This window comes from Carcharhinus amblyrhynchos, chromosome 16, assembly GCF_965287045.1.
Source record: "Carcharhinus amblyrhynchos chromosome 16, sCarAmb.v2.hapA, whole genome shotgun sequence".
Classification (NCBI taxonomy): domain Eukaryota; kingdom Metazoa; phylum Chordata; class Chondrichthyes; order Carcharhiniformes; family Carcharhinidae; genus Carcharhinus; species Carcharhinus amblyrhynchos.
Window position 1 is genome coordinate 35,495,421 of NC_137339.1, and position 23,284 is coordinate 35,518,704.

The 23,284-nt window shown below is 41.9% G+C and overlaps 1 pseudogene; it reads right to left on the bottom strand.

Moving 5' to 3' along the window:
• Window positions 1-15,620: 15,620 nt before the first annotated feature.
• Window positions 15,621-15,725, bottom strand: LOC145354145 (U6atac minor spliceosomal RNA; annotated as a pseudogene).
• Between the last annotated feature and the right edge of the window lie 7,559 nt (window positions 15,726-23,284).

Consider the following 23,284-nt stretch of genomic DNA (forward strand, 5'->3'; position numbering starts at 1 on the left):
GGGACAAGGTGGGAAAGTAGAGCTGAGGATTATCATATTCGGTCAACTATAGTCTTACTGAAAGGCTGAGCAGACTCTATGGGCTGAAAGGCCGTCTTCTGCTTGTATGTCTTATGGTCTTTCCGCAGGTACTGCCAGACCTGCTGGGTTTGTCTGGCATTTTCTGTTTTTAATGCCACATTTTACTGCTGCACTGTCATCAGCTGCTGCAGTGATGGTTCCTCAAAATCAAGGATGATGTCTGTCAGGCTTGATGAAGCTTCAGATGACCCAGGAGCCAAACTTTGGATACACAAGTTCTTCTGCAGTGGGAGCATGTGGGTGCATGGGGGGGAATGGAATCCATGGCCTGGGGTTGGCTAACTTCGCCTTCCTCTGCCACCCCCGCCATTCAGCCTCGCTGACAAGTCGCTGAGCCTTGAGGTGGCTTGTGCATTGATAAACACAATTGGAGCCATGCTGCAGTCTTCTCCTCCCAGTCATTAGTGTTAATGCCTTTGTCCTTTAGAGCAGCCTCGAGCATATACTTATACCTTTCTCTTTGGACATCCTTACAGCGTTGGCCAATGGAGAGCTGGGAGAAGAGAATCTGCCGAATAAGTCCACCAACCAGATGGAGAACAGCGAAGGATACACTTGATTCAGCTCCACCATTTTGAGTGTAGGAGTGTGATTAATTCAAATCTTTGAGAACTGGAAAAAATAACATGTTTGTATTACAAATTAGCCCAACAACACACCTAGTATTGCATACTAAAATATGCACCCCTTTCATGCCATCTTTGCCTCTCCTAGTTCTGCAGTGTGGTTGGTGAAAGGTGACTCATTTTCACTTACAGAGATTACAGGCAGCCTTGCAGGCAGACCTCAAACAGCACTGGGCCATGAAGATATTGGGCAGGATTTTATGGCCTCACTTGAGCACAACCAGAACTGCCCACTCAAGGTCAATGGATATTTCCGTTGTCCACCCCTCTTCCGCTCCAATCCTGTGGCGGGCAAGGTGGTAGAATTCAGGCAACGGTTTTAGATTCCACCATCTCAGCATGGGAGGCAGCAGTCTGGGCTGACAGGTAACAGCAAGGGCACTGGTAGAGTGACAGTGGTGGAGTGACTGTGGTGGAGTGACCGCAGTGGTGTAACTACGGTGGATTAACTGCAGTGGGGTGATTGTAATGGACTGATTGTAATGGAGTGTGTGGAGTGACTGCAGTGGAGTGACTACGGTGGAGTGATTGTAGTGAAGTGATTATAGTGGAGTGACTATAGTGGAGTGACTGTAGTGGAGTGACCTTAGTGAAGTGACCTTAGTGAGGTGACTGTGGTGGAGTGACTGTAGAGGAGTGACTGTAATGGAGTGACTATAGTGGAGTGACTGGTGGAGTGACTATAGTGGAGTGACTGTAATGGAGTGACTGGTGGAGTGACCATAGTGGAGTGACTGTAATGGAGTGACTGGTGGAGTGACAGCACTGGAATGACTGTGTTGAGAGTGATTGTGGTGAGAGTGTAAGTGCTTGAGAGCAGAAAGCAGGTTTTGGCACCTCAACAACCTGAGTTGGAGGATTTGTTGCTGAATGGCTGTGAGAATCTGCATTCCCCTTTGAGCACTGAGACCCACGGCCATAATGTCAGCAAGTTGAGCCAGAATGATAGGAAGTATAGGTCTCATGACCTTAGCCTGAGTTTCCACTGAAGCACCCAGATGTCAGGTGACTTCTGCTTGTTCTGCTGTCACCAGATGCTGCATCACAAGCAAGTCCACAAGTGCTGTCATAGAATTGGTCACACTTCCATACTGGGAACAATGGGCTCCAAAGTTCTGTATAAAGCACTGCCAAGTTGAAGTCAAACTTCCTTTGCTGAAGTGATGTCTGGTGTGCTCACTGACAGTATCAGCAGGCTGTTTCACAAACCTGCCAATGCACCAAGCATGTGATGTGCATGTTCATCAACATAGGCTGCCTAGTTGAAGGCTTTATCTGAGCCCCTCATAGTGGAACTCATCTCTGAGCTCATCTTTGGACAACTGCCAAAAAAAGCTGGCCGCAACTCATCTGTGCTCAGAGATTTACTATGTCCAGGCCCTCACTCCATAATACTCTCCAAGGGATATGCAGTGCCAGTGCCACAGCTAGTGGCTGTGAATGTCATAACAAGTGACAAGACCTTTTTATTGGAGTATTATACAGGTCTTGCCATTTCTCCTGAGGCTATACTGGTTGGCTGAGTGCTAGTTCTTACGTATCGGCAAGTAGACCATCAGTAGTAGAAAGGAGAATGGGTGAGTGGGTGTGGAGTAGGACGCAAAACAATAGATCCTTGGCCACACAAACTACAGCCTGCACTTCATGCCAGCTAGCCTCATCAGCAATGATATCAAGGGCTCCAAATGCATAAGCAGCTCAGTGCTGCTGAATACCATCTTTTCCAAAGGGTTTCCATGATTCAGAAGTGCTTGTCTTACACTGGCTCTGAGCTCTGCCTCTTCCTGTTATGGGCCACTTTACGAAAGAGAGGGAGGAATATCAACAAGTATGTTGTACTGTGTTCGGGCAATGTGTCCGTCACTATTGAATCACTTAGAGGAACATGGATGCTGTGAGCGGTGAGTGTGAGGCTCTCAATGATGGGTATATGAGGGCGAGATGGAGTGTCCAAAAGTTAAACATAAAAATAATGGATTATTAAGCACTTCTATGCTACCATACACAAAATGCTGGGGTAGTGGTGAATGCTATAGAGGTGCCATTACAATGACATATATATTCAGCAAATTTAGTCCCATTTAAACCAAAAATTAGTTATATAACCAAGAAATATCCCACAAGTGGAGTCAAACTCATAGAATATACCCATGAGCAAATAATTGGGTCCAATGACATAATTAGACCTTTGGACATATATTTATGCAGTAACAACATCATGCTTCTTGGAAATGATTGAATGATTCAAATACAATACTTTTGATTTTTATTAGTCTTTCATGGGATGTGGGCATCATTGGCAAGACCAACATTTGCTGCCTATCCCTAATTGCTTTTGAGAAGGTGGTGATGAGGTGTTTTCTTGAACTGCTGCAGTCCATGTGGCACTTATACCCACTCAGTGCTGTTAGCAAAGGAGTTCCAGGATCCAACAATGATGAATTCTGGGCTAAAAACACACAGCTGAAATCTGATTGGCCCACTCACAATTATGTTAACTGTGGCAAGGCAAAGCTCTACATGATGGTGAACTCACCAATCTGTTTACATTATAAATTTAAAATATACTTTTTATTTCATAAAATGAGATATTAAAGAGTTACACAGTGATGACTAAATCTTCTCCATATATGGGTTGTCACAAATGCTTGACATGTGAAGCTCCAGTACTAACGTTTCATTTCTTTCCATGAATGATTGGCATCATTTATACTATAAAAGAACCTGAGAGAAAGTTTTTCAAGACAAAGGCAGAACCAAATTTTTTCCAGTCGTTCTTTCAAAGAGGACAAATGTTGATTATTAAAGTATGTCATTGTGGATAAAGGCAAGCTGTCAAGGACAGTGAAGTGCTGTTGTCAGTATCAGCCATCTAGTCTCAGTCAACAGGACAAAATCCAGAATTTCATCACCATTCAAACTTCAATGATAGTGTACATACACACATCCCAGGTTTCAGCACAAGTACCTCTTGTCTACATACCCTACATTCTACACTCGTTCCTTTCCTCCTCTATGTATGGTATGCTTTGTATAACATGCAAGAAATGATACTTTTCACTCTATACTAATACATGGGTCAATAATAAATTAAATCACATACACACAAATGCACGCAAGCAGGCACACACACATGCATACATGTAAGCACACAAGCACATACACGTACACACACTCACATTCGGACACACTTATTCAAGTATACATGCACCCCACAGATACACAGGTGTACACATACACACACTCATGTACACACATGTGTGTCCATGCACAAATGAACTCATGTACACACACACCATATACAGATGTACACACATACTCTCACTTACACACATGCACACTCACATACATGCACTAATGTATATACATGCACACTCATCCATATATGCACTCACATTCATACACACACACAAACACACACACACACTTATGTACATATACACTCATGTACAAACACACATACACATGTACACAGTCATGCATACACATGTACACATGCACATCCGTATACATATGTTCATATACACTCACATACACACATATTCACACACATCTGGGGAATTCACACATTCCATTAAGGATCAACCATCAACAAATGAACTATAACATTTCAGCTGGTTCATCTTTCTGTTTCACCATGGACAAAAGAAACATTGAAAATCAATGGGCAGGATTTTACAGCCTCGCTCATCCCAAAACCAAAGAATCCTGCCCAAGGTCACTGGACCTTTCGATTGTCCACTCCTCGCCCACTCTGATTCCCATGGCAGACAGGACAGTACAATTCCAGTCAATGTGCATTTGACGAATGTGAATGGATTCCATTGATGTTTCATTGTATGACGATGGTCTCTCATCCAAAATAGACTGAGTGAATTTCAAGGTATAAAACAACAATATGGAATGTGTAATCAGCACCCCACCCCGATTTGTAAAAGGACTTTGAACTTTTAAAGGTCACATGGTGAGGAATCCACTTTGTTGTACAGTTAATACCTAAAAGAACAATAACTTTAAAATGAGAGAAGGACTCCCTATCCTTCAACATGTTGCAACTTCCAACCTGAGATTCACTTTCCAGGAAATTGAACTACAAGAAGTCAAAGAACAAAGAACAGTACAGCACAGGAACAGGCCCTTTGGCCCACCAAGTCTGGGCCGACACAGATGCCTCTCTAATCTGATATTTTCTTGCCTCTATGTGGTCCATATCCCTCTATTCCCTGTCTATTCATGCACCTATCCAGATGCCGCTTGAATTTTGTTATAGAATCTGCTTCCACCACCTCCTTCGGCAGCACATTCCAGGCATTCACCACCCTCTATGACAAAGTTGTCCCTTACATCTCTTTTAAACTTTCCCCCTCTCACTTTCAACCTATGCCCCCAAGAATTGACCCTTCAACCCTGGGAAAAAGACTCTGACTATCCACTATACCCAAGCCTGTCATAATCTTATAAACCACTATCAGGTCCCCCCTCATCTTCTGATGCTCCAATGAAAACAATCCAAGTTTGTTCAACCTTCCTTATCAGTACATATCGTCCAAACCAGACAACGTCCTGGTAAATCTCTTCTGCACCCTTTCCAATGCATCAAAATCCTTCTGGTAGTGTAACAACCAGAATTGTACACAATACTCCTAGTGTGGTCTAACCTTATACAGTTTCAACATAACTTTCCAATTTTTATACTCAACGCCCTGACCAATGAAGGCCAGCATGCCATATGCCTGCTTGACCACCTTGTCCACCTGAGTTGCCACTTTCAGGGAACTATGGATTTCCATACCTAGATCCCTCTGTATGCTAATATTTCTAAGGGCTCTACCATTTACTGTGTACTTTCTTTCTCCAATAGACCTTCCAAATCACATCACTTCACATTTGTCTGGGTTAAATTCCATCTGCCATCTTACGGCCCAGATCTCCAGCTAATTTATATCCTGCTGTATCCTCTTACAGTCCTCCTTACTATTCGCTACTCCCCCAATTACTGTAGTAAATTTACTAATCAAACCATCTACACTTTCCTCCAAATCATTTATTTATATTACAAACAATATAGGCCCCAGCACTGATTCTTTTGGAATACCGCTTGTCACAGATCTCCAGTTAGGAAAGCTACTCTCTGCTTTCAATACCCAAGACAGTTTTGTACCCATCTTACCAGCTCACCTCAGGTCCAATATGACTTCACCTATATCAGGCTGCCATGAGGAACCTTACCGAAGGCTTTACTAAAGTCTATGAATACAACATGCATTGCACTGCCCTGGTCAATTTTTCTTGTCACTTTCTCAAAGCACTCAATCAAGTTTGTGAGAAACAACCTCCCCTTCAAAAAATGCTGTCTATCACTAATAAGCCTCTTCTCCTCTTATATCCTGTTCCTAAGAATCTTCTCCAATGATTTCTCCAACACTGATGTAAGGCTCATGGGTTTGTAATTCCCTGGATTGTCTCTTCTGCCTTCTTAAACAGAGGAACAATGTTAAAACCCTCTCACAGAATCAAAATTTTCACTTCACTTTCAACTAAAGCATCAACTTACCTAAGAAACTACAGGCCAGCTACAAAATATCATAAATTGTAATTGAATTGTTTTATCTTCATCTGTATCTAACCATTGTAAATGTGATATTGTGTGTGAACCAAGTGAGAGTTCAAATTTAAGTAAACAGGACAAGAGTGTGATAATAACTGACATTATTTATATTTACCATTTCCAACATGTTTGCTGCTGGGAATTATTTAATGGTGACAACCATTCTGAGCATAAGAAAACTCCTTACATACAAATATATTGATCACAGACAGTAAAAAGGATCACATTTTGGCCATGCCAGCCTCTAATTTATATGTGGAAATTATATTTTAAGGAAATGTGTTTCTGGTAGAAAGAACAGGAGCTAGCACCAATGTTAAAATTAAGCCATTTCCATTGTGTTAAATTGTAATAACATTCCAATCCATTTCTGGCCCTTGATATTAACGCAACTAGAGTGTACACTATGGCCAGGAATATACAAGACCCAAGGGAGTTTGCTGGAATGCAGGAAAAGATGAGAGGAAGAGGGTGTTAAAATCAGGTGGGATGGCAGGGGTGGTGTGCCTATCAACTGTAATTGGATTTTTACAGTGGCAGGGAGATGGCAGATCACCCACCCACCCTTAGACCAAGCGAGGCTTTTAATTTGTCCAGTTAAGGAAGACTTAAAGGTAGTTTCCTGTTACTGCTGGTATATTAACAGCTCTGACAGTTACTGTTGGTATATTAACAGCTGTAATGGGCAGCACTGGGTCTATCGTGGAGGCCTCCCTGCATTTTCAGGGGGTGCCCTCTGTTTCGGACATGCTGGGGTACACAGAGAGTCCCCAGGGTAGCAACGGACACCCCCACTAAAATAAAACCCCCTGCCCTAATGACTGATTCACTACACTATACCCCCCTCCCCCCAGCCACGGCTAGCTTGATATGGATAGGGATCACCATGACTACTTATCCAAACTCAGGACACCCATCAAAGCAGTTGGTCCTGTACTTCCTGTAGTTCCAGCAGTAGCCACCAGTCCCAGTGATGCTGTTGGGATTAAGGACTGCCAGTGCTCCTTTTGGGTACATTCAGGGAGCTGTGAAATCCTACAACAGAAGAGTGGAAGCCATGACTACAGGCAATTAACAGTTTCATCAATGTAAGATTCAGTCAGGACATTGTAACTGGCTGAGGTAAGGTTGCCCCCAACTTTACAGCCTGCAGACGAGTCCACTGTCACCTTGTAAATCCCAATTTATAGGTTTAACTGCCAAAGAATACTGTGATTCTTCTTCAGCTTATTCCCAATACCTTTGGCAGAAGATCAACAGAAACCCCAAGAAATGATACAGTGTTTACTCATCATATCCACTTTCACTGTGAAATATTTTTGTGGATATGCTTTTTTAAAGCAATATGGGGACAATCTGGCAAAACAAGACAAAATCTAGTGCAACCTGGCAGAAACTCAATACCATGATCTTTTCCATGTCTATTCAATAGTCCCTTAAATAGGGAGAATATAAAGACTATTGCTATTCAACGAGGCAAATATAGAATGAAGTCCTTGCTATCAGTTGAGGAATAGCTTACTGACGCTCAAACAATTGTTCTTATAATCTTATCTCACCAGCATTTGTTTGTACTCCATCTTGTTTAAAGCACCATCTGGTTAGTGTATGATTCCTTACTGGATTAGATAGCTTGTGCATTTATCGTTAGAATTTCAATGACCCATTTTTTCCACAAATTTTCATGCTAACGATATCACCTCTAAAACATTTAATACTCATTTCTAATCCTGGAGAGAAGTATTTTGAGCTAAATTTTACATTCTTGCTCGGACTGAGGGGAAGTGACTATAGTGTGCAATCTGTTGGGAGGTGGACATGTTGGATCTCTCACAAGACTAAAGGAGAAGGTTGATTTACAAGGCTCATCTTATTACCATTCAACAATTGAATTCTTGGCATGTATGAAGCTCATATTGGGAATTCTGGCTGTTGTGGGAGAAAGATGTGGCTTTGATAGCCTGTTTTTCACTTTGAAATTGAGTGGGCTGTGGAGGCTGTACTGAAATATTGTGGAAGATTGAGCAGGCTGATGCAGAAACACTAAGTACTTTGTACCTAAGCCACAAGCCACACACCCCTCCCCCCATGGAAGAGTGGGCCAAAATAGTGTAACAGTGCAGCTCATGTCAATATAGAGTCGTGCCTTTTGGATGTGACTGTAAGTGTGTAAATCTTTAATCTTTTACACATTGTGCTTTGACCAAACTTTTAAAAATAGAACACTAAGGTATGCATGACATATTGTGCTGTTTCAATCCCTTTGCTACACTTCACTAGAGTCAATTCTTATTTTGCATGACGACCTTGCCACAGGGAGCCTGTGCTAGTCTCAGTAGCTTCCTAGAAAAATGCCTTTGCCCAAAAAGTTCATAGGAATTTCACTTTATTTTCTTATTGATACAGCTGCTTGATGTATGTCTATGTAACCACATCCACTATTGCATGCAAAATACTATTACGTGGATCATGCCTATACTAAACTTCTTGATTTTCCCCTTGCAGGACAAGGTGGTGTATAAATATCTTGAATAGATTTGCATAGCATGAGAGCTGTGCAACCATCAATCTCTAAGTTCTTTTGAGAGGGAATGCTTGGGTATCTTAACCCAAAGGCTGAAGGGAAGTTAGGGGATGAAAAAGTTGGACACATCCCACAGTACAATTTTCATCCTTTTTTTCATCATTCCCTCACTGCCATTAATGCAGGCATTCTAGAACAACGTGTGAGGCAAATTCTCACAGGATTTTTTTACACATCATTCAAAATTTACAAGAAACTTTCATTTACTTTATTGTCCATAGCTGTAAGGAAAAAGCAATTCTATCAACACACTGTCTCAACCCTTCAAACACATCATTGTACTCAGTGTCACTTATTCCTGCCCATTTAATTACCAGCTTAAATACACCTACCCTGAGGATGCTCTCACTTCATGTTGATGATGTTGAAAACTGGCTGTCAGTTAGAAAACAGAGAGTTGGAATAAATAGGTCCTTTTCAAAGTGGAAAGATGTAACTAGAGGAGTACCGCAGGGATCAGTTCTTGGCCTGCAACTTTTCATGATTTTCATGAATGATCTAGAGGGAGGAACAGAATGTAAGGTTTCCAAATTTGCCAATTATAGGATGTTAGGTAAAAGGGTAGGTTGTGATGAGGAAATTATGATTCTGCAACAGGATATAGATAGATTGGGTGACGGGGCAGAAACCTGGCAATTGGAGTTTAATGTGGGGAAGTATGAGTAAGCTCATGTATCTTGATAGGAGAAATCAAAAGGCAGATTATTATCTAAATGGAGAGAGACTGTAGGTGAGTGAAACACCAATGGATCTATGTGTTCTAGCACATGAATCATAAAAAGCTAGCAAGAAGGTCCAACAAGTAGTTAAGAAGGCAAACAGCATTTTGGCCTTTACTGCCAAGGGGTTGGAATTTAAAAATAGGGAGATTTTGTTGCAATTATACGAAGTGTTGGTGAGGCCTTGTAACATTAGAGGCAGACCAAAGGAGATTTACCAGGCTAATTTCTGGAATGAGAGGGTTTTCCTATAAAGAAAGACTTAATATTCTGGGTCTATATTCCTTGGATTTTAGAAGAGTGAGGGGTGACCTTATTCAAACATATAAGATCCTGAGGGGGCCCGACAGGTAGATAGTGAGATGTTTTCACAAGTGGGACAGGGCGGCACAGTGGCACAGTGGTTAGCGTTGCTGCCTCACAGTGCGAGGGACCCAGGTTGAATTCCTACCTTGGGTCACTGTCTGTGTGGAGTCTACACCTTTTCCCCGTGTCTGTGTGGGTTTCTTCCGGGTGGCCCAGTTTCCTCCCACAGTCTGAAAGACATGCAGGTTAGGTTTATTGGCCATGATAAATTACCCCCTTCGTGTCAGCGCAATAAGCAAAATAAATACGTAGGCTTACATAGATAGGGCCTAGGTGGGATTATTGTCGGTGCAGGCTTGACGGCTGAATGGCCTCCTTCTGCACTGTAGGGATTCTATTCTATGAAGATAAAGGGCCGGTCATTTAAAATTGAGGTGCATAGAAATTTCTTCTCACAGGAGGTGGTGAAACTCTGGAATTCTTCCAGGTTTTGCCAGATATTGAAGCCCCACCACCGATCCCGTGGACACTGAACATGGGCTCAAGACCCCACCAAGAAACTGATGCAGTCAGACCTCCTGGGTATTTCAGAATGTTTCTATTTTAATTTTATTCCATGTCTGTTAGAAGAATAAAGGTTTAAACATGTGAACGAAGTAATCAATTGATTTTTTTGGGAGGGATTTTCCGGCCATGCCCGCACCAAGATGGGAAAATCCCATCTCTCAGGTCAACAGACCTTTTTGCATGGTCCGAGTTCTGCTTACTACAATTCCCGTGGCAGGAGGGAAAGGAAAATTCCACCCCTTAACTTTAATGCATACATTTTAGTGCAGGAATATCTAAGCAGGTCAATTTTACAAAATGAATGTAATGTTGCTCCAGTGATTTTCTCTGACTCTCTCACCACACCACACCATCAAACTGAACTTGGGATGGACGCTTCACACTTAGATCTAATGTGTCATTTCCTTCTTTCAAATATTTTGCTTGGCTTACGTTAGTTACTGGAAAGAAGTAAATTGAAACACGCCTCGATGCCAATATCAGCGGGAGTTAAAGTAATAAAACACTTGGCTTTGTGAAAGGTAGTGCAAACGATCTTTACCATAAATGAAACCGTAATATTGTTTTAATTGAAACTATAATCCCTTGAGAACTTGTGACGTACAAGAATAGTAACTTTTATTCATAGCTGCTTTTAAATATTTACCATCTGTTTCTAATTTTATTCAATGTACTTAGTGCAGAGGGAGGCGGCAAGGCTGTACAGAATTGGATACTATCTTTTCATTTCTGGGATCAATGCTAAAATCTTTCTAAGCCTGGTAAAAGCCTCCTCTTTCTGCCAGCTGGATTAACCTCTTGTTAAATTGTTTCATAAAATGTGCTCAGACTCCTCACCCTCCATATAAGAGTCATAGAGCATAGAGGTTTACAGCATGGAAACAGGTCCTTCTGCCCGACTTGCCCATGTCGCCCTTTTTTTAATCATTAAGCTAGTCTCAATACCCATCTTACCCATGTAACTGTCTAAATGCTTTTCAAAAGACAAAATTGTACTCGTAAGTATGGACCCATAGAGCAAAACAGCCCATAAATTATAATCTCATTCAAAAGCAAGAATAACTGTAATATGGATAATGGAAAAATTCTTCCTGATTAAGTATAGATGATTATTTAAGAATTACGTATTCTATGCATCCATCTCAAGACACAGGCAGCAAGTCAAATTATGTCCTTGAATTCCTGTGATGCAAGCTTCTTCTTAGCTCCTCTCTACTTTGTGTCAACTTTGTGTTTGGCACAAAGTTGACTTTCAGATCTTTTGGCTTCAACTTTGTAAAGTTTCTGGGCCCAATTGAATAAAAGAGCCTGCTCCTCAAACTTTTGATGTGGGTATGCCGGCGTTGGACTGGCGTAAACACAGTAAAAAGTCTGAACCTGGTGTCCTCAAACTTTTGCCAAAGAAGGAGCAATTTTTACTAGTTGTTTGGGTCCTGAAAATTTAAAGAGTTGATGTTTAAATTTTTCAGACTTCAGGAGAGAAGAAAGGAGGGAGTGGATTGGGGAAGCAAGGAATTGGTTAGGACAAGGATTGTAACTCTATATGACACATAGAACTACTGTTATACAAAATCAATGTGGCACACCCACTGTCTGGAGAACTGCCTTTGTGCATTGCTGCCTCCTGTCTCCTAGTATTTGCCGTAGCTGTGTGAACACAGATCTTCTTGGGTAAAACAAAGGCCTCGAACAGAAGCCATTTTATTCACCACAAGGAATTTGGGGCGGGATTTTATGGTCTCACTCATCCCGAAACTGTAAAATAATGCCTTTCCATGGTCCACCCCTTGCCTACTCCGATTCCTGTGGCAGGCAGGACAATAAAACTCTGGCCGTGGTGTTAAAAGTGTGAATTTCAGTGGACTTTGATAGCTAAAAGAGCCAGTTACTGTAGGAGACAGCAGAGAGTAAATATTCAGTCCGCAACTTTGGACAGGACATTGTCTGCTGGGCGAGTCAGTATGGTTTTGAATTTTGCTGTTCCAGCTCCTCTGGAGGTAAAGGCATATTTGAGAATGAATTGGAAATTCTTCCAGGATCAAGGCAGATCTATAAAATTTCCCAAATTAAGCAAGAAACCCGAACAGAGTAGCAACTATGTTATAAGTACAGGGGAAAGAGTACTACAAGCTATCTTGCATCCTAGACCTCACAGTGGAACAGAAAAACCAGTCTGAAATTTTGGACGCTTTGAAGACCCACTTTGAACACTCTTCTGGTGCTACTTATGAATGCTGCATGTTCAATACCAGAGTTCAGGAAGACGGACAGAATATTGATTATCGTGTTGATGCACTGATACATTTAGTTAAACCTCTTGTGAGTTTGCGAAACTGAAGAATGATCTGATCAGGAATAGAATTACCGAAAGTTAAATTCAGAGGCCTATTGTGATAACCCAGAGAAGATAACTTCAAACTATTTCAAAACCTGCCATGAGAATTTTTTAAACCTGGAAGTAAAAGTCTAGTATCAGTAACAGTGATCCATAAAGCTATTGGATTGTCATTTTTTTTTCTGGTTGATTAGAGTCCTCTGGAGAAGGAATCTGCTACCCTTACCCAATCTGGCCAAATAGCAATTCAAGACTCACACCAATGAGGTTGACTCTGAACTGTTCTCTGTCCCAGGGCCATTTTTTTGCTGCATCGAGGATTGGCACAAAAATGCCAGCGATGGCACATCTTTCAAATGAAATATAAAATGAAGATTACAGAAAAGGCATGATAACCAACTATATTCAAATTTACTATACGCGTGATGTTCTACCTTAAGTAAAACACAACAAGGATGTATTAATTATAGAAATTGCAACTAATCGTAATACTTCAACTTCACGTAAAAAACTGGAGTAATTCACATTGGCCTTTTTCATTGGGAGTTCAGAGAAGAATCTCCCACACTCTGTGCACTGCAGAGGCCACCAGTGTGAATATCATTAAAAAGTAGGGAATGAGACCTATTCCCACTGGAGAGGCTGAAATCAGCGCGCTGAGTGGGCTGCTACGTATGTGCCAATCTATCAGTGCTGAGATTGGCATATGCGCAATGGCCCAGCACTGCCTGCCTCCCAATCACTGGCCAGCTCAGTCACTGGCCAGCCCCTTGATCCCCACATTCCCAGGCCAAGCCCTGAACTTCCCCCAACCTCCTGGCCCACTGTGATTTCCAGTATCCTCCCCCCCACTGACTTCACCTCCCCCCCAATCAGTTAACCCCCCCCCCGCCACACACAGTCCCGAGCCTCCCCCACAGTGTTGATCCCCCCCAACAGGCTATGCAGTCTCCCGTACCACCTGCCCCCTCCTCCCCAGCCTGCCCAGTCACTGGCCTCCGTCCTTCCTCTACTGATCCCGACTGCAGCAACACACCCACTGATCACCCACGAGTCCCCACCTCCCCACACGCCCTGCCCCCTCCGCTGTGGCACTGTTCCATGATGGATGGGTAGTGTCAAGGTGCCCCCCCTGGGCATTGGCACTTTGCCCTTTGGGCAGTGCCAGGTGCACAGACTGGCACTGCCAGGATGCCAATGCCAAGGGGGTGCACCCCGACACCTGACACTCTGAGGAGTCCTGATTTCTCCCCCTTCACTCCAGCAAGGTCAGGACACTAGCTTCCCATTAGTGGGGAGCTTTGTAATCCCTACTGAAGTGAACCACTCTGGTGGGGAGCAGAGGCTAGCTGGCCTGGAGACTTTAGTCCTGGTAAATGATCATTTAAGTAGTCTTTGCGCCTCCCTACTGATTTCTGGTGTGGAGCAGGCACTGCTGGAAATCTGGCACTGGGAGACGTTAGCAGAGCACGAACGCGAAGCCCTCAAATTGTCTGCTGCGAAATACTCCTGGCCCACTGCGCCAAAGAATTAGCGCAGCAAGATGGGAGAATTGTCCCCAGTATGGTCTGATTTTCCCATTGCAATATTGAATGGTTTTTTGGCATAGTAAGCAATGCAAAAGTATAAATGCAGTATTACAGATGCCAGCACAATCCATTTCATGATTTTGTGGCTTTTAAAGTCACACATGTGATTCAGATAGGCAGGATATTTCCTTTAGCTAAACCCTCACTGAAGTGGGGATAAGGGTGTGTGGGTAAGAGGTTGGAATTTGAATTGGAAGGCCATTCCCACCCCCTTTGCACTAAACCCCTTATTCTGGGCAGATTAATGGGCAGCTCACGTTATTTAATACTAATTTCCTGACAAAGTCTTGCATAATAACATTTCCTCAGTGAGCAAATTGTTCTTCCCTGCAGTGAGCATATGAATATCAACTGCAAAAAGCGAAATAAACCCTCAGGAAGAAATGGAAACATCTTTATTGTGTAACCTTATTCCACAGCTGTGACATACCATACCAAAAGATTGAAGTAACTACGGATAAATTCACTGCATGGAAGGTTTAGTGAAGGATCTTCATTCTCCATTCCTTAAGCAATTGATGAAACCTGAAATTATCCCTGTAATAATGAGGCGCTGGTACACATTAGCGGTAACATAGGACAAAATTTAACCTTGGTGACGGGGTCTTGTCCACTGAATGGAGAATCGGTGGGAGCCCTTCCCTCCTTGTTGAAAGCCTCCATGGAATTAAGCGCTCATCAGGCTTAACAGACCAATGTTGGGCCTTCCTGTGATTTAAGACCCTGGGATGTAAATCCTACCCCCTGAGCATGGCTGCCAGGCTCTCCATTGCCCATCAGAGCCACTGACAGTCGTGGCAAATGCTGATAATGCACCCACCAGAGATCGGGGATTACTGAGGGTCCTAGGTCACCAGTGAGTGTGGGCAAGATGGAGTTTGGAAGGAGTGATTCACTGGCTGGGCGAAGGATGAGGATCAGAAGAAAGAGCAGCGGGTGACTTTCTGAGGCACTATCCCCTTCCTAATGTTGGCTCCCTCAATTAGGCACGAAGTGGTTTTGAACAAGGAACTTCACTTGAAGCCCACAAGCAAACTCTATAGGCAATTCATGAGTCTTCCCATGCCAAATTTAATTGGGAAAAGGTGGGAAAACATTACGATCACCACTCCTGCACAATTCTGATCATAGATACCAAAACTGCAAACAGCCCCTAACCTTTGAATCTGTACTAAATTAAGCAATATTTAGCTTTGAACTAACATATATAATTATCACTGTGTCATGGAACTGGGATTAACAACAATTCGTGTGTTATGTAGCACTACCATCCTAATCAAAGGGAATGGTTCTCTCTTTTCAAACAAAACCCAGAACAGTAAGCCAAAAACCCCAACAACATCAACATAACCAGTCACATTACAATTTTACCAGTGTGTCAACTGAGCAAATGTGTGGTTTGAAAGATACAATATAAATAATGTTGTCAAGTGACCACATTAATAAGTATAATCTAACCAATGCACCATTTTGGCTGCCACAGTCACTTTTGATGATATTAGTTAAAAGACACAAAACTATTATCCTAGTCACTGTCTGTGTGTTAAATGTTACTCTCATGTCCCGCAACCGTTGCCAGCGAGAATGGAGAATTTAGCGCTCAGCCAAATCTCCATTCACAGCAGGGGGACCGGGTAATCCCAGCCACGAGCCAGGTTGGAGAATTCCAGCTTCAGATTAGGAATTAAATAACAGCTCATAGAAGTTTAATAAGCCTGGCAGTAGCACAGTTTCTGCAATGTCAAATGTGAGCCAGATATGCATAAGAAATAATTAATGAGGAAAGCAGAGCAAGTGGCTACACCAATATATCATCAGATGGCAGCTTATAGTTATTAAATTATGATCATTTATAATCACTGTATAACTTTACAGACTGAATAGTGTAGCAAAATGTCTACTAAATTTAATTTTTACAGGGTATCCTTCAATAAGTAAATTGCTAACTCCTGGTAATCAGACCATGTGACCAAAACACCACTGGAGTTGAAAGTTGAAAGAATGTGATTGGTTTCGAGGGTGTGGTTTTACCTCATTCGTAGTAAGCTTCACAATTCAGCTGCTATCTAATGAATTGAGCGAACTGCCCTGGTTTCAAGGTTCATTACAAGTTTTGTTAACTTTATTCATTAAAAAAAATTATAAAGAGGGTGGCAGTACAGCAACAGAAAATCTTTCCAATTGAGTAATATACAATTTAACAAGTATAAGTGGATTCTTCTCAGAAGTGTAGGGATTTATATCATATTGCACTCAAAGATCATGACTTTATTTTGAATAGGTTTAGTACCTTTTCTAGTTGTCTCCTTTTGTTTTATTTTCCTCTCTAGGGGAAGACTGATATCTGTTAGGAATTGACAGACTGCAACCCTTCACTTCTACAGTAATTTGCCAAAATGCTCTTTCTCATTGTATGGCCTCAGTCAGCAAACATAATGAAATAATGAGAACATCATAGAACAGCCTGAAATAAAAACAGAAAGTGTCAGAAATACTCAATAGTTCCGGCATCTGTGAGGAGAAAAGTAGGGTTAATGAGCTGGAGTTTCAAAGCGAGGTTGAGAATTCTGGGTCCTGATCCTATGCCTACAGCTGCATTGCTCTTGTAACACTAATTTTAGATACAAATAGCCTAGTTCTGAAGAGGCCAGGCTCAGTGCCCAATTATCAACAGGAAGTGCTTCCAGAAGGTGTGAGCTGCCAATCTGGTATCAGCTGCAAAGGCAAGTGACAGCTTGCTGAAGTTCCTTACAGGGCTTGTAGTGCTGATGGGCCTGCGGGAGGCCGGAAGATTCACAGCTTAGAATCATAGACCATCAACTCATAGAATCCTACAGGGCAAAAGGAGGCCATTCAGCCCATCGAGCCTGCTCCGATCACAGTCCCACCAGTGCCCTTATTCCCATAACTCCATGCATTTACCCTAACTAGTTCCCCTGACACTAAGGGGTAATTTAACATGGCCAATCCACCTAAACTGCACAGGAAGTCCAGAGAAAATCCACACAACGCAGGGAGAGTGTGCTAACTCCACACAGACAGTGACCCAAGCTGGCAATTGAACTCTTTTGCAGGCTCTTCCTGGAGCAGAAGGGGTGATTAAGTGTTGGTGAATGGGTTTCCCGTTCCCTCCCCTTCCTGCCAGCCCTTTGCAAATTACAAATTCTCCCATTGGGATCCCAAGACAACTTCCGGGACTTGGAAATCATGCTTAGGCCGAGCACCAACCCCATTTTGAAAGTTTGGCCTAACAATTCAAACTCATGTTTTTTCATCGGAAAGCCTGATGCTGCATTGATGTGAGATACGCACTGGAGCTCACTGGAAGGCAATCAGGTCCGAACTCTGGTTATTTTTTCCTGTGAGTAACACAGGAATGTTCAGGCCAATTGATCTTCCTGGGAGAAATCAGCTGACTGAACATGGAATCAAATCTGGAAATGTCTCAGTTCAATTCAATGCTTCATCATGCCATACGGATCTCATCTAAACAATTAGAGTACTTGCAGCGCGCTATTGAAGAATGCCAATGAGCTTTGTTAACACTTAAAACCAATAAAGAGCATCTAGAAACTTTTGAAGCTGTGCATTCCTGAATTCCAGACCCCTGTACATTCTGGCCAAGCTCTAATTTTAAGATTGCGGTTATTTTGAGAAGACAATGAAAAGGGGTATTCCTTCTCTAACAGCACTGTGGATGTATCATCACAAAAGGGACTTAGGGACTCATGAAGGCAATTTGCCACCACCTTTTCAGGGCAGTTAGGGATCAGCAACAAATTAGGGATGAGTTGGTCTTCCCAGTGCTTCCCACATTTCAATGAAAGAATAACAAAAATGGATGCTGTGCTATTTAAAAGTCCATTTAAAAGTCTCATTTTGACCACAGTTTTGGAGCTAATTGCTGAATATTCTCATTTAAACCTGCCTGAAGGTGCCAAAATTGACACATGTGTCTTTAGCACACAAGTGTTGGTTAAAAACAGTATCTATGGAGTCGTATGTATAGCTACTAAACATGGACTTCCACTGAACATGTGGAGTGCATTGCCTGAGGGATAATGACATGTATCAGATGTCTGAGAGCTGAGAGAGAAGGCGAAGGAGGGATGTACTGTACCCACACGGCACGGTGGGGAAGGAGGCCATGGCAAATGTGATGGATGTGGGATGGCCCAGGAAGTCACTGCCAAGAGTACTGCTGCCACAACATGACTCCAGCGCTGCAACAAATGTAATGTTTTGATACAAGTGGTTAAGGTAAGATCCCATCTCATGAACATACCTCAAGAACTGCATCACAACCAGCATTATAATCCCAACATATTGCATCCACCACCTAATTAGACACTAAGGGCAAAGTTTAATGTTTGAGATGTCTCACATCTCAGACATATCTCACAGCTCTTCAACCATGTGCGCCATTACACACATAAACACATCTGAAAACACACTCATTCGCATTAAATCACTCCCTCTCTTTTCCAGTATTTGGTAGAGCATAACAGGAAGTAGCAAGATCTATCCAAGGGAGGGCAAACACAACTGCACAGGACCTGAATCTTAATAAGACACATTGCTAATGATTATCAGACAGGAAATGACAGACATTGAGGCCACAAGCAGAGTGTTCACTGTTTAGTTTTGATGAAGACTGATTATATTAATTGGTTATCATGTTGTGTTCTTTATGAGGAATAGGTTTAGAGGATTGAGTAAAGATAGTGGACTTTTTGATAGAAGGAACAGACATCTCTCAGAAGCAATCTTCAAATAGATGGCAGTGATCATTCCCCACACACACATCCCTCTATCCCTCCACACACACACATACAAAGTCTCTTATGGTGTCAGGTACAAGCAAGCAAAACCCAAATTAGCACCCAAAACTGAGGGTGCTGCTCAAGTCCTACAGTATCAACAGGATACTGCCCATTTCCCCTCATCAAAGAAACCCTAACAACAGGATGATATACGCATTGTACATTCCAAGAGCCAATTTACCAAGAAACCACTAAGTTCACGCAGCCAAGAAAAAATGGGAAACCAATCCAAGAAAGCAGGATAACCAAGGATTCATTTACCATGCTTGGGCACACACCCCAATATATATTTCCCAAGCTCCAGCAATAAAACCCAGTCTTTTCCAGGATACATGATCTGAATGTAGCTTAACAGGAGACCAACAAGGATTCTTTAACCCCAAAGTAATAAAAGTACAAAAGAAAAATGTGGCACCAAAAGTCCTAGTGGGGGTATGATCTTATCTGTCCTCATGGTGGGTAATGAATGCCCCCCAGAATGTGGGCAGAGTACAAGCATGTAATAGTTTCTGGCCTCTTGAGTAACCACATCATCACGTGACCTTCAAACTAAATTTCATAGGGACGAATTGGAGGTGCTGTGGTGCAAGTAGGTGGAAGTTAGAAAGCAGAGGAGTGACATTTATATACACTGAGGTCTCACAATACCACCTACAAGCTGAATAATCCCAAACTGAAAGCATTCATTTTCACAGCACATTTGACCAAACTAATATTGTTAGCAAGAAAGTATTGTCAGAAAAAGTTACAGAATAAAAGTGGTCTCAAATGGAAGGAGGTGTAAAACATAATTCTCCCATGTTTGGCAAAGACTTATTAAATTCGCATATGGTCAAAATGTCAAACATTTGCACTATTGCTTCACACAGTATTTTAGCAACGGAATAATAAAATAAATACTGGATTTTTGTTGGCATTACTTTCACTGAGAAATTCTGAAACAAGGAAGTTTGACTGACCATAATGTACTGGAAAGCATCTGTACACAAAGCAAAACCAGCACTTTTTTATCTGGTTACTGGCAGTGGGCTATAATTATACAGTAATTTTCAGGATGCAACTTCCTAATTTTGCTTTTATTCTTAATATTTAACTTGTCATTGTTTCAGTTTTAATGTGAAAAATAAAACATTATCTTCGAAACACATTTCATTGCAAATGCATTGAATGGAATGTGGTCATTTTTCAACTCCAAGAGGTTAAAAAAAAACCCCTTTTAGCATAACACGCAAGCAGTTCCCATTTACTTTGGTAGCACTTCATTATAGTGAAGCATACACGCGTGAGAGATCCGGGGACTTTCACCTTTTTGGCCTATTGCCCTTTCTAAATGTTATAGGTACAGACTGATCAAAGAGGTTATACACTGGAATGAGCAATCTGCAATTTATTAGTACTTAAGGCAACAGATTTGTAATTTAATTGATCTGAAACACACACAGAAATTCTGCCTTGCTACATCATTCATTTCAATATACAAAAGGTCATTTAGTAAGGCTCAGCTCCTGCCATAGAAGATCATTAAATATGGACATGGTTCACCAAATGATTCTATATTTTCATAATCTTGTTTTCAGTCCATGTTCCCATCTAACAAGTCTTTGTGTTGGAAATATAAACTATATCAAAGCAAATTATGTTGAATGTGTTTACCTGAAATTTTAAAGTATATTAACACCTGCCCTGATTAGCAAAGAGGAATTGTAAGTGTATTAAGGAGGAGGCAATGCCTTAGTGGCACTATCACTAGATTATTAATCCAGAAACTCAGCTAATGTTCTAAGGAACTGGGTTTGAATCCTGCCATGGCATAATTTGAAATTAATAAAAATATCTGGAATGAAGAATCTAATGATGACCATGAACCATGTTGATTGTAAAAAAAAAATTGGTTCAATAATGTCCATTAGAGAAGGAAATCTGTCCTCCTTATCTGTTCTGGCTTATGTGTGACTCCAGAGCCACAGTAATATGGTTGATTGTCAACTGCCATCAGGGAATTATGGATGGGCAATAAATGCTGGCCAGCAAGCGATGTCAATGTCCCATGAATGAATAAAAAAAACATAGAAGTTGCTACATTGCGCCATTCAACCTGAAGCCATTACTCCATTTGATTTTTTTTCCTGTTTTCACCATGGAAACAAAGTATCAGGTTTACAAAAATTTAAGAGATTAAAAAAAAGAAAATAGTCTCCTTGGTCAGAAATAGTGCCATACTTCAAATTCTTTATAGCTATTCAGATTGAATCATTCACATTTTTCAATTACTCAACAAACTGAACTGGCTTCAATGACCAAAAGAGACCACCTGGAGACCAAAAGCAAATACTTGTGGCAGGTACATTTAGTTTCTAACACAATAATGCAAAAAATGTCTGGCCTTCAATAACAGATTCAATCCTGGATGACTTGGGATATTGAGGCCCTGGTTAAGAAGAAGAAAGTGACACATGACATGCATAGGCAGCTGGGATCAAGTGAATCCCTTGAAGAGTATAGGGGGTGTAGGAGTAGAGTTAAGTCAGAAATCAGGAGGGCAAAAAGGGCCACAAGAGTGTTTTGGCAGATAAGGCAAAAGAGAATCCAAAGAGCTTCTACAAATACATAAGGGGCAAAAGAGTAACAAGGGAGAGAGTAGGGCCTATTAAGGATCAACAAGGTCATCTGCATGCAGATCCACAAGAAATGGGTGAAATCCTAAACGAATATTTCTCATCAGTATTTACTGTTGAGAAAAGCATGGATGTTAGGGAACTTGGGGAAATAAATAGTGATGTCTTGAGGAGTATACATTTTCCAGAGAAGGAGGAGCTGGAAGTCTTAAAGCACATCAAGGTAGATAAACCCCGGAACCCGATGAAGCATATCCCAAGACATTGTGGGAGGCTAGGGAGGAAATTGTAGGTCCCTTAGCAGAGATATTTGAATCATCAATTGTCATGGATGACATGCCTAAAGATTGGAGAGTGGTAAATGTTATGCCTTTGTTTAAAAAGGGCTGCAGGGAAAAGCTTGGGAACTACAGGCCAGTGAGCCTCACATCTGTGGTGGATAAGTTGTTGGAAGGTATTTTGAGAGACAGGATCTATAGGCATTTAGAGATGCAAGGACTGATTAGGGATGACAAACATGGCTTTGTGAGTGGAAAATCATGTCTCACAAATTTGATTGAGTTTTTTGAAGCAGTAACCAAGAAGGTAGATCAGGGCAATGCAATTGATGTTGTCTACATGGACTTTAGCAAGGCCTTTGACAAGGCCATGGTAGGTTGTTGCATAAGGTTAAATCCCACGGGATCCAAGGTGAGATATCTAAATGGATACAAAATTGGCTTCTTGACAGAAAGCAGAGGGTGGTTGTAGAGGGTTGTGTATGGTTGTAGAGGGTGGTTGTAGAGGCAGTGCTGGGTCCACTGTTATTTGTCATTTATATTAATGATTTGGATGAGAATATAGGGGGCATTGTTAGTAAGTTTGCAGATGACACCAAGATTGGTGGGATAGTGGACAGTGAAGAAAGTTATCTCCAATTGCACTGGGATCTTGATCAATTGGACCATTGTTCCTCCATTGTCATTGATGAGGACCTCGACACCATTAGTCATTTTGAGGCTGCTTTCGGTGTGCCCGAAGATGATTGATCAGACCAATTCAGGCACGGAATGTCCTGGCATATATTGGACAGACTTGTGTAGACGCTGTAGTTGTTGCGCTGGTGGCTCTGGACTTGCGCAGCTCGCATTTAAGTTGTTCTTCAGCAATACACTTTGCTTCGTAAGCTTGACAGCCTTTGTGGATGAGGCAGCACCAGATAGGGTGGTTTTGTGCCAACGTTTCCCAGGTGGTCATGCCTATGTCAAGCGACTTCAGGGAAGCCTTGAGTGTGTCTTTCTTCTGCCCCCCCATGCGAGGGTCTTCCAGCCGAGAGTTCCCCAAAAAGGAGCTGCTAGGGTATGCGCTCGTCTTACATACAGATGACGTGACCTGCCCACCGGGTCTGCACTCTCATCAGCAATGTGTGGACTGATGGTAGGCTTGCTCTAG